The 12,068-nt window shown below is 44.5% G+C and overlaps 1 protein-coding gene across 1 annotated transcript in view; it reads right to left on the bottom strand.

The window, feature by feature from the left end:
* Positions 1–2,796, bottom strand: part of KIAA1841 (uncharacterized protein KIAA1841 homolog) — a 54,359-nt gene extending 51,563 nt beyond the window's left edge. Inside the window, exon 1 of the mRNA XM_038551355.1 lies at positions 2,664–2,796. The gene's annotated coding sequence lies outside the window, so the exon portion shown is untranslated. The remainder of the gene's footprint in view (positions 1–2,663) is intronic.
* Between the last annotated feature and the right edge of the window lie 9,272 nt (positions 2,797–12,068).

Here is a 12,068-nt window from a genome sequence, read left to right as displayed (position 1 = left end):
GTGGCTCAGTCAGTTGGGTCTGACTCTTAATTTCAGCTCATGATCTCAGGGGGTAGTCTGCTTTTCTCCCTTTCCATTTGGGCCAATCCCACCCCGCATGCATTCTATCTTTCTAAAGTATATAAATAAGGGGTTTCTGGGTGGCTCAGACAGTTAAGCATCTGCCTTTGGCTCAGGTCATGATCCTGGGGTCCTAAGATTGAGCCCTGCGCAGGGCTCCCTGCTCATCGAGGAGTTTGCTTCTCCCTCTTTTTTTTTTTTTTAAGATTTTATTTATTCATGAGAGAGAGAGAGAGAGAGAGAGAGAGAGAGAGACACAGGCAGAGGGAGAAGCAGGCTCCATGCAGGGAGCCCAACGTGGGAGTTGATCCCGGGTCTCCAGGATCACGCCCTGGGCCAAAGGCGGCACTAAACCACTGAACCACGGCACTGCCCTCTCCCACTCCTTTTGCACACCCACCCCCTATGCTCTCTTTATCTCTCTCAAATAAACAAAATCTTAAAAAAAAAAAAAAAGGCTCTAGATGGCTTCCCAAATCAATGTAGTTCAATAAACATTTAGTGAGTCCAATTATTGGCCCAGAATTGGAGATACAAAAATAAATACGGCATGGTCCCAGTCCTCAAGGAATTCATGGTCTGGTGAGGGATACTAGCAGTCAAACAGATAACTTTAACATCATTTGCTGAGAGCCAAAGCAGAGGGGAGCCATGGGGGAGTAAAGAACACATAATAGTTGTTACTGAGTACAGCTGGCCCCTGAACAACACAGGTTTGAACTGTGCAGGTCCGCTTATACCCAGACTTTTTTGGCCACACCACAATACTGTAAATGTATTTGCTCTTCCTTATGATTTTCTTAATAATATTTTCTTCTCTCTGGCTTGTAAGAATACAGTATCTGATACATATACAAAATATGTGTTAATAGACGTTATCAGTACGGTTTGTGGTAAACAGTAAACTATTAGTACTTAAGTTTTTGGAGAGTCAAAAGTTATACAAGTATTTTTTACTCTAGGTGGGGTCACTACCTTTTAATCCCTGCATTTTCAAGGGTCAATTTAATAATTTTAGTTTAACAAAATGTAGTTTAGTAATTCTGAAACACTTCCTTGAACCCAGTTGAAAACAGATTTTACAGACAGAGCTTTATTCTCCACCTGGATGCCCAGCACATCATAACTTTTCATATTACACAATTTGAGATGTATGTTAGAGGACATAGGGTATCTTATAATTTGTTTGGACCTCAGTAGAAAATAGTCTAATACAGAATTCAGGGCGAGGACTTGGGTGCTGTTTTTTCCTTCACTTCCAAAAAGATTCATTTAAAATTTCTAAAATATTTATTGTTGGGGGCACCTGAGTGGCTGATGCTCCTCTCTCCCCTCGGTCTACCTCCCCACCTACCACCCCTGCTCATGCTATCTCACTCACTCTCTCAAGTGAATAAAATCTTTTAAAAATTTATTTAAATCATAAATATTTATTGTAGCCTGCAGTGTGTTGGCACCTATTAGCTAATCAAAATATTGTCCATATCAAATACTTAAACATTTTTATGTATATTTCAAATGTGATACTCATTTATAATATACGTGGCATTCTTATAAATTCCCTTGGAATAGCTTGTCACAGTGCACTCCATTCCGGGAAAAAAAAAAAAAAAGAAAGTACAGACTTCTCAAAAGCTGCGGCACTTAAGAAAAAAATTGGAAGCTCAAATGACACTACTACTAAATCTTAGTCCTATTACTGATAAACTATTTTCAACGTTAAGGTGATACATGTTATTTACCAGATATAAAAATTCTAATTAATGCACTAGCTTTTTAAGAAACTCCTGCCTTAAAAAAAAACCCCAAAAAACAAAACAAAACTCCTCCTGTCCTACTCCCCCACTCCCACAACCTTGGTTTACTTAAATGCATTAGTAAAACCAGTTTAATTAAGACCAAAGAGAGGTCCACGACTGACAGGTGACTTTTCCTCTTGAAAAAAAAAAAAAGAGGAAAAGGCTTTTGTAGACAGAGACTTTTTTGCTTCGTATGAGGAAAGGTGCGGAACGAAGGGGCCGGCGCGGCGGCGGGGCGGCAGGTCGGAGGCCTCCAGCACAGCAGCACAGCACAGCACAGGGGAGAGGACCGGGGTCATCCCGCTCCGGGGGGAGAAGCCTCGTGCCCCGGCTCCCCGACCACAGACCCGGGCCGAGGCAGTTGGCTTCCACCGGGAAGGAGAAAATAAAGCCACAAGTGACACCCGGGACGACCGCTCCAAGCCCGGCCACCCCGGCGCAGAGGCTCCCCGCGGGGCGCGTCCTCAGGTTCCCCCGCCCCGGGGCGCGGACAAAGGCGCCGGGCAGCGGGCGCGGCGGAGGGAAGGTGCGGTCGGAGGCCGGGCGCGGCCGGGGCTCCCTCGGCAGGTGCGCGGGCGGCGGGGCGGGGCGGGGCGGGGCGGGGCGGGGCGGGGGCTGCTCGCGGGGCGTGCGGGGGCGTGCGGGCTCCGGCTGGTCCCCGGGCCGGGCCGGGCCGGCGGGGAAGGAGGCCGCGGCGGGAAGCCGCTGACGGCCAGCGGTGCCGCCCCCGGCCGCGCCCCCGCCCCGCCCCGCCCCCGCCCCCGCCCCCCGCCGGCTCCCGAGGCCCCTCGGCGTCTCGCTCACCTGCCCGGGGCCGCGGTGGCCCTCGCTGCGCCTCCGTCACCTGCAGCGGCCGGCACCGCCCGCGCTCGCGCCATGAAGCCTCCCGCTACGGGGCCCGCGAGCCCGGCCGCTGAGCCCGCACGCGCCGCCCCTCCCGCGCGCAGGGAAGCGCCGGCCGCCGCCCCGCCAATCACAGGCCAGCGCCGGCTGCCGTCCCGCCAATCACAAGCCAGCGCCGCAGCGGCGGAGCCAATGAGCAACGAGCTCCCGCGGGGGCTGGGGCGGGTGGCCCGACGAGCGGCCGCGGGAGGCTGGCGGCCGCCGCGCCTCGCCTTTGCCTTCCCCTTCCCCCTCTCGCTCTCCCTCCCGGGCTTGTCGCAGTGCAGCGTCCCCACCCTCCCGGCGTCTTGTCTCTTAGCAACCGCATCCTCCGGGCCGGGTCCTAGGTGACCAACTCTGAATCCAGAAGAAATGGAAACACGGGAGAGAAAAGAACTAGTATAAAGAATGAATGAAACAGTTGGCGGTGCAGGTCACTTGAGCACATCACCCGTGTAGGTTAGGTGGCATGGGAAGGTTATCACCTGAGGGACACCAAAAGTACCTGGGTGAGGCATGGGCCTTATCAGGAGGCATCTCTTTAAAAATATAAATGGCTCTGGGTTACAAATTCAGTTTTCATTAACATTAATATGTTGCGCACGTGTGTTGCTGGGGCGAATACTATTACTGGGAACCCAGGAAGATACACACGGTTCAGTCTTGTAGGGTAAATACTACGTGGCAATTACTTTTAATTTCCACTTGCAATGTGTCTGAGAAAACTCCATGTTAGAATCAGAAAGGCCAGTAAAAGGGACATCTGGGTGACTCAGGCTGTGACTCTTGGTTTCTCTTGGGTTGTAATCTCAGAGTCTTGAGATCAAGCCCCTCCTGAGGCTCCTCGCTCAGCAGAGTCTGCCGGAGATTCTCCTTCCCTCTCCCTCTGCTCCTTCTCCTGCTCTCTCCCCTTCTCTTAAAAAAAAAAATCTTAAAAAAAAAAAAGGACAGGGTGTTTGAGGTGCTCAGTGGGTTGAGCATCTGACTCTTGATTTCTGCTGGGGTACTGATCTCAGGGTCCTGGGGTCAGCCCCCTGGTAGGCTCTCTGCTCTGTGGGGAATCTGCTTGAGATTCTCTCCCTCTCTTCCCCCCCCCCACCCGTGCTTGCTTCTCAAATAATTAGTATAATAAGATCTGATGATTAAGTGACTAACTGTATGTCATGAGTTTTTCTAATTATATCACCTCTGACTTTCTACAAATCTTTTACTGTTTTTGTTCCACAGAGACATTGAAGTTAGGCAAGTTCTGCATTTAGGTAATTACTTAAAGAGAAGCTATTTGCCTTCTACTTTTCTTTCTCCTAGGCTTGAACTCAGTTGTGATGGTGGTGAGCCAGTTTAAACCATGAGGATTATAAGGACTCATGAGATTGCAGAGCAAGAAGGTAGAAGGAACCTTGGCCCTGAATTACCTTGTGAAGTGAAGCTGCCTAACAGCTCCTAGATTGCTTGTCTACCTTTAGACTGTTACATGTGGAAAAAAGTGTTTATCTTTCTTCAGCTCTTGTATTTTTTGGTCTATTACAGAAGCTTAGTGTAGTCCCTAAAAGGGGAAAAAAAAACTTGGTCCCTGAAAGTTGGTGTGCTACAATAACAAAGATCTAAGGTATGCACGACATCGGCAGGTATTAGCATATTGCAGGACTGAAGGCTGGTGACCTTTTACAAATATATTGGGAAGTGTTATTTATGTTAACTTGGAAGGCAGATTATCAAGCCTATAGCTCTGAGGAAAGCTTAGAAAAGGTCAGAATGCAAATTTGTGCTGGCTGACACTCCTTGCTTTTAGCAAGGTTCAATAAAAAGAAATGAAATCAGTTAAAAACCAGTTTGCAAGCAGAGCTAGAGAATAGAACTCTACTACTGGACCCCATTCATAACATTTCCTCTTGCTGTTGATCCACATACTGTTATGCCATCTCTGAGGGATCAATTCAGGTACTTAATGTTTGAAGCTTTTTCTCATCACTCGCATCTTTTCTAGAGGGCCTTTACAGAATGACAGAGCAAGAAAGAATCCTTGAAAGATGGACTTCTTCAATCATTTTTTTTAAAATGTATTTATTCATGAGAGACAGAGAGAGAGAGAGAGAGAGGCAGAGACATAGGCAGACGGAGAAGCAGGCTTCATGCAGGAAGCCTGATGTGGGACTTGATCCCGGGACTCCAGGATCACGCCCTGGGCTGAAGGCAGACACTCAACCACTGAGCTACTCGGGCGTCCCTTCAATCTTTTTTTTTTTTTTTTAAGATTTTATTTATTTATTCATGAGACACACACAGAGAGAGAGAGAGAGAGAGGCAGAGACATAGGCAGAGGGAGAAGCAGGTTCCCTGTGGGGAACCTGATATAAGACACAATCCTAGGATCGGGGATCACGACCTGAGCCAAAGGCAGATGCTCAACCACTGAACTACCCAGATGCCCCCAATTATTTTATTCCAAGGTCAGAGAAAGTTTAAGTTCAAGGTCAAATACCCAATTCATTAGGTTCAGTGACCTTTGCCCAAGGAAGAATCTTTAGCCTTGTACAGATGTTCCTTCTGAGGCCTTTTATGCAGAATGGGTAATTTTACCTAAGACTTCCATCTACTTCCCCTCCTCACCAAGTCTAACCCTTTTATGTTCATAAGCTCATCTATCCTATTAGTTTTAGTACAGACTCAGTTGCTTTAACACAAACCCTAAATACAGTGGCTTAAACACAAAGTTTCTTTCTCAAATTACAATAAAAGTGGGTGCTCCAGAACTGGCATAGCTGCTTTGCCATTCCTGACACAGTACTTCCATTTCTAAGTCTGAAATGACTGCAAAGGAATTGTGGGACAGTCGTGTAAGGCAGTCAAATTCTTCACAGGGGGTAGGAAGGAGACAGGTAAGACAACTTCTAAAATTGGTAATAAATAGCAGGATGAGCACATTATTTATAAAGAAGGTAAAAACGGGTGCCTGAGTGGCTGGGTCAGTTAAGCATCTGCCTTCAGCTAAGGTCATGATCTCAGAATGCTGGGATCAAGCTCCATGTCCTGCTCCCTGCTGAGCAGGGAGTCTGATTCTCCTCTCTCTGCTCCTCCCCCCACTTGTGCTCACTCTCTCTCAAATAAATTTTTTAAAAAGAAAGTAAAAATAGAGCAGCAAAAAAGTTTAATGTGATCACTTCTGGGATCAGGAGTCTGGAGGGGATTAATTTATCCCCCCCCTTCTTTAAATCACAATTTGATTTTTTAAAACCATGCAATTTTAGTAGTTTTATAGTTAAAAGTATAAGTAAATGAATAAAACATATATATGAAGTAAGGAAAAGTAGTAACTTCAAACAAGTTATTTATTCAACTAGGCAAATATTAAATACAAAAAATTAACCATAACAATCTAAAATAAAAACTTCAAGTGATACCAACATTGGCGAGGGAAGAGCCAACAGGGATAAACGGTTGCAGGAGAAAGCAGGGAGGATGACAGTTGGCCAACAATCTTGTGTTGTTGTAGGCCTCCAATATTGGTAACTTTCAACACTGGTAGAGGAAAATAAAATTAGGAGTTAGAAGTAACCAAACCAAGCATAAAAATAGAATGTATAGCTTTCAAACCTGAAGAAGAGGCAGCGTGCTCTACGGTCGCAGGTCTGTCTCTTGGGTCAGCAGTGTGTGGACCGAACAGACCCGGGGCTCCCCTTCTCCAGGCCGCCAACCGCCTTCCGACCTTTTCTCCAGGGCAACCTTCGGAGCCAATAGCCACCCTCTGCCTCCGGGTCCAGCCAAAATCCTATTTGGGGCTTAGCTCTTTGTTACTGATGAACCCTGAGCTCCCAGGAGCCTCGGAGCCAGTCCTCCGAGGCGGAGGCCGCCGTCCAAGCGCCTGCGGGCGCCCGGCCCGGCCCCTGGGGTCCGCTGTGACCTTGAGCTCCGAGGCCGAGGCCCCCCCTCGCGTGTAGCCTGAGCAGGAGCACGAGGGAGCCGAGCGCCTCCTGACCATGCATCTCCGTGCCCTCCTCCCGGCCGCGCCGACGAAGGGAACCTTCCGGAGCACCCGCCCTGGGCTCTGCCTACCAGGCCCCGCCTGCCTTGCTGGCGAGGCACGATGACAGGGGGACCACAAGGTGGGCGACCGGCCGACTCCCCCCGCGGGGCGGCAAGGGTCCCTGGGGAAGGGGAGCCTCGGAAGCCCAGGGGCCTCTGAAGGGCCCCCGCGGCCCCCCTTCCCCCACCAGGTGCCGGGGCCTCTCCCTGCAGCCAGGAGGCAGCCCTCTCCCAAGCTACGGACCAAATGGACACAATAAAGCTTTTTGCAGCAAAAAGAAAAAACCTGGAAAAAAAATTATCTATGAAAAACAAAACAGAACCCCAAAGCATGGTAAATACAAAACTTGTAATAAGGTGGCAGAGATTTATGAAATAAAAACTGATAAAACCATGAGAAACGGGATACCTGGGTGGCTCAGCGATTGAGCGTCTGCCTTGGGCCCAGGGCTGATCCTGGAGTCCTGGGATCGAGTCCCGGGATCGAGTCCCAGTCGGGCTCCCTGTGAGGAGCCTGCCTCTCTCACTAATGAGTAAATAAAATGTTAAAAAAAACTTTTTAAAAAACATGAGAAGTTATCAAATGGAGATTTTTTTAAAAGATTTTTTTATTTATTCACGAGAGACACACAGAGAGCAGAGACACAGACAGAGGGAGAAGCAGGCTCCATGCAAGGACCCCAATGTGGGACTCGATCCTGAGACCCCAGGATTACGCCCTGGGCTGAAGGCAGACACTCAACCTCTGAGCCACCCAGGCCTCCCATCAAATGGGAGATTTTAAATATACTCACTCCACTTAGAAGCAGTAAAGAGACAAATAAAAAACAAAAAACAATCAAATATAAAGATGAATTTAAAATATAAGTTCAGGGGCATCTGGCTGGCTCAGTTGGTAGAGCAGACTACTCTTGATCTCTGGGTGTAGAGAGTACTTTAAAAAGTTCAACCTAACACACTGTTCAATCTAACAGAATTCCCTACTCCATGTTTCCACATGGAAGTATTTCTCCAGAATGACAGTGCTTCTTTTTTTCCCCACTTACCTTCTCTCACTTCCTGCTTCTCAGAGGTTGATTAGGGAGTTTGGAAGATTTGTGCACATGTAGTTTTCTACCCTCTTCACTCTCACTAGATCACTTACCTACAGTGAACATGCTGTCCGATTTTTCCTGAACATTCTGTAAGTTGGGTAGGTTACTCTTACACTGGATGGATAATTGAATTCACGGAAATAGTAACAAATCCTATGCCATGGCCTCCAAACTAGCTTGAACATAAAGCTCACAGACAACAAGCTCCACCTGCCTGTGCAAGGTCTTCAGATGCATTCTCTCTCTCTCTCTCTCTTTTTTTAAGTAAGCTCTATGCCCAATGTGGGGCTTGAACTCATGATCCTGAGATCAAGAGTCACATGCTTGCTCTACTGACTGAGCCAGCCAGGTGCCCCTAATCTCTCATTCTTTTTTTTTTTTTTTTTTAAGATTTAATTTATTGGGACTCATGGGTGGCTCAGTGGTTGAGCACCTGCCTTCAGCTCAGGGGGTGATCCCGGAGTCCTGGGATTGAGTCCTGCATAGGGCTCCCTCCAGGGAGTCTGCTTCTCCCTCTGCCTATATATCTGCCTCTCTCTCTGTGTCTCTCATGAATAAATAAATAAATCATTTTTAAAAAAGATTTTATTTATTTGAGAGAGAGTGAGCACAAGCAGGGGGAGGGGCAGAGGGAGAAGCAGACGCTCCACTGAGCAGGGAACCCGATGTGGGGTGGCTGAATCCCAGGACCCTGAGATCAAGACCCAAGCCAAAGGCAGACGCTCAACTACCCAGGCGCCCCTCCTAGTCTCTCATTCTTAAACATAATCAGGCAACTAAAGTTCAGCAGAAACCTGAGGAAAATATTAATCATGAAAGATAAAAGATTCACAACAGGGGATAAAAAGACTATCTAGCAAAGTGGAAACCTCAAAACAAAGAAAACCACCAGTTCAGACTTGTGCACAATGACTCAAGAAAACATATAGAGTGATGCCTTCTTTACAGTATATTTTTAATCTAATAGAGCCTGAGTGAACCTGGCCTAGATTATTAGCTGTACTTGCTTAGCTAAATCATGTGCAGAAATCCTTGTTTTCCTTCAAGCCCTGTCCTCTGTTCATTTGAGAACACACAAGTATTCTGCTTTGACCTACTTTTGAGCACTGAAGGATACTTAAAAGCAGGAAACAAGAAAAAGAAGAAAGCAGGGAACTTAAAAGCAGGAAAGCCTAAGCAGCCCAGATTGTGTTACAGGCAGATATTGTTTTCATAACAGACACTTTTTAAAATACACTAACTGTGGATAAGCCTAGGTTTCCCAGGATTTGCCCAGGACTTTGCCCAGTGACTTCTCCAGAAAAGGTTCTCATAAATTCTCAGAGAAACTGGAGCCCGACTATGATCCAGTGCCTCTTTTCAGTTTATCATCTCCTGGGATACCTCATCAAACACTAGCAATACTGCCTTCTAATACAGGTAGGCTTCTGCATGCTAGTACCTCACTTTAATATTAATCATCTTTCATACTCCTTTATATTTTTGATAAAACAAATTATTTCATACAAAACCCCCCCCCAGTATCAAGCAGGAGTGCAAAAATGGTTTGATATCAGAAAAATCAACGTTCTTCATCACATTACTATTACTGAAGGTGAAAAATCAAAAGACAATCTAAACAAATGTAGATTTAAATTAGCACTAACAGGGAACTCTTAGGGCAGCCCTGGTGGCTCAGCCGTTTAGCACTGCCTTCAGCCCAGGGCCAGATCCTAGAGACCTGGGATCGAGTCCCAAGTCAGGCTCCCTGCATAGGGCCTGCTTCCCCTCTGCCTGTGTCTCTGCCTCTCTTTCTCTGTCTCTCATGAATAAATAAATAAAATCTTAAATAAAAAAAGGGGGGGAGACTTTTAATGAAAGATTAACTAGCATAAAACTCACAGCAAATATCACATTTGACAGAGCAACTTTAGACTCTTCAGGTAGAAAAAAATAAAAATGCCTGCTACCACAGCCACTGTCCAATACAGACTGGCAACCTAGTCAAAACAGAGAATGAGAAGTACAAGGATTGAAAAGGAAGAAATAAGACTGTCATTATTTGAATTTACATAGACAATCCAGGAGAATCAATATTAAAATAAGCATTCATCAAAACTGGAAACACAAGATCAGCACACTAAGTTCAATGTATTTCCTGTGCCAGAAATAAGAGGACACCATTTTCAAAGGTAACAAAATTTATAAAGTCCCTTGGAACTAACCAAAACAACAGAGACAAACAGAAAGCCAACAAACACACATACACATAATGTCCTAAATGGAGAAATTATGTTAATAAATGGGATGATTTGACCTTAGGTCAATTCTCTCTAAATTAACTTATAAATTCAATGTAATTCCAATAAAAATGTCAACAGCCTTTCTAAAAAAGCAAACTTGATAAACTGAAACTGTAACTTGAAAGAATAAAAATCCACAAACAGCTAAGGTAATTTTCACAAACTAGGACAAAATGAAAATTTAAAAAGTAGGCCAAAACAGATTCACCTGTTAGATATTAGGACATATTACAAAGTAACCTTAATCAGGACAGTGTTGGACTAGGAAAGGAACTGACATATATCAATAGAACAGAGCAGAGCCTCAAAATTTCATGTTTACAGGAAATTGGTATATAATGAAATGGGGGAAATATGTATTATTAGGTAGATGGTTAGAGAACTGGACTACAATCCTACTCTATATGCCCAGCAGACAGTCACAGGACCCAAAAGGATATAACTTGGTATCAAGGTCACTTAGCTTGACAGAAGCATATACCACTGTAAACATATCATGTAGAGGAAGGCATTCTCCTTGGTAAGCCTCATGTGCCACAGGAACCACTATCTTGTAAAAATCCTTGACAGTAGGTTCTAGGTCTCTGCAATGAGGAACAAGCTCAGTTACCAGCCCTACCTTACTCAGCGAAGTCTCAAAGCCTGTACAAGAGAAAAATGCTGCTGAGTAAGCAGCTAGCATTCCATCTTTATCTTGACTCAATAGACTTCCAAGGAAATTGTAGTAAGGAGAATGTAAAACCAAGATCATTTTTCCATACATAGAGAGAAGAGGTTTTGTTAACCTTTCTCCCTTAATGACTAGCTGGAGAAAAAGCTGGCTTCATGCCACATACTATAAATACTATAAATATATACTATAAATTCCCAAAATAAATTCCTATTAAAGACCTAAATGTAAATGGTGAAACTATAAATCTGATAGAAGAACAACCCCTAAAAAGCACAACTGGGAAAATTAAAGATTTCTATTCCATGAAGGACACCAAAGACAAGAATTAACAAATGACAAGACTAAGTTATTTGCAATGTCTGAGCCTGACAAGAGAATATCAGGTCAAGAATATTAAAAAAATTTCTTGTACTACATGATCAGCAAGAAAGGGAAAAACCTAACAAAAAAAGGGCAACTTATAAGTATAGTATTTTCCACAGAATGGAAAACCAGGATGACTAAAAAGCATATACATAGCCTCAATAATCAGACAACGCAGATTAAGACAAAACACAGCTTCACACATATCAGATTAACAAAAATCAGAAAATGTCAAATGCTGCTGAAGATGCAGATAAAATGAATCCCTCACGTCTTGCTGGTCCAAGTGTGAAGTAGTACAACCACTCTTGAGAAAAATTTAAGCATCACTTACCTGACATTAAATATGCATATACTCCAAACCTGAGCCATTCTACTCTGGGACATATATCCCACAGAAATTACAGGGCAGGTTCATAGGAAGACATGTACAAGTTTGGAGAAGGCAGAACAGCTGGGAACAACTTAAGTATTTATGATTAGAGGAAAAGATCAGCTATGGTATGCAAATGCAATAGAATATGCACCAGTCAGAAGCATGTTATATAAGGTAACAGGAATAGGTCTTAAAACCTAATATTTTGTGGAAGTTACAAGCAAAATGAGATTTATACCACAGTATCATTTACATAGAAAACATATAATATATATAGTTTTTCAAGGAAACATATCTAAATTTTGGGAAAAGACCTGGAAGGATAAATATTAAATATAGTAGGGAATAAGGAGTATGGAATTGCAGGCAGGAGAGAAATAAAAACTATTAATGTGAAATAAAACAGAACAAAAGTGTAGCTTTTCTAGACCATTGATATTGGCTTCATAAAAAATATGATCAAGGACTGACTCATTCTGAACAACTTAGATCCTTATAAACTAAAACACCTTACAT

The sequence above is a fragment of the Canis lupus genome, chromosome 10 (assembly GCF_011100685.1).
Source record: "Canis lupus familiaris isolate Mischka breed German Shepherd chromosome 10, alternate assembly UU_Cfam_GSD_1.0, whole genome shotgun sequence".
Classification (NCBI taxonomy): domain Eukaryota; kingdom Metazoa; phylum Chordata; class Mammalia; order Carnivora; family Canidae; genus Canis; species Canis lupus.
This window is presented reverse-complemented; position numbering and strand designations above follow the sequence as displayed.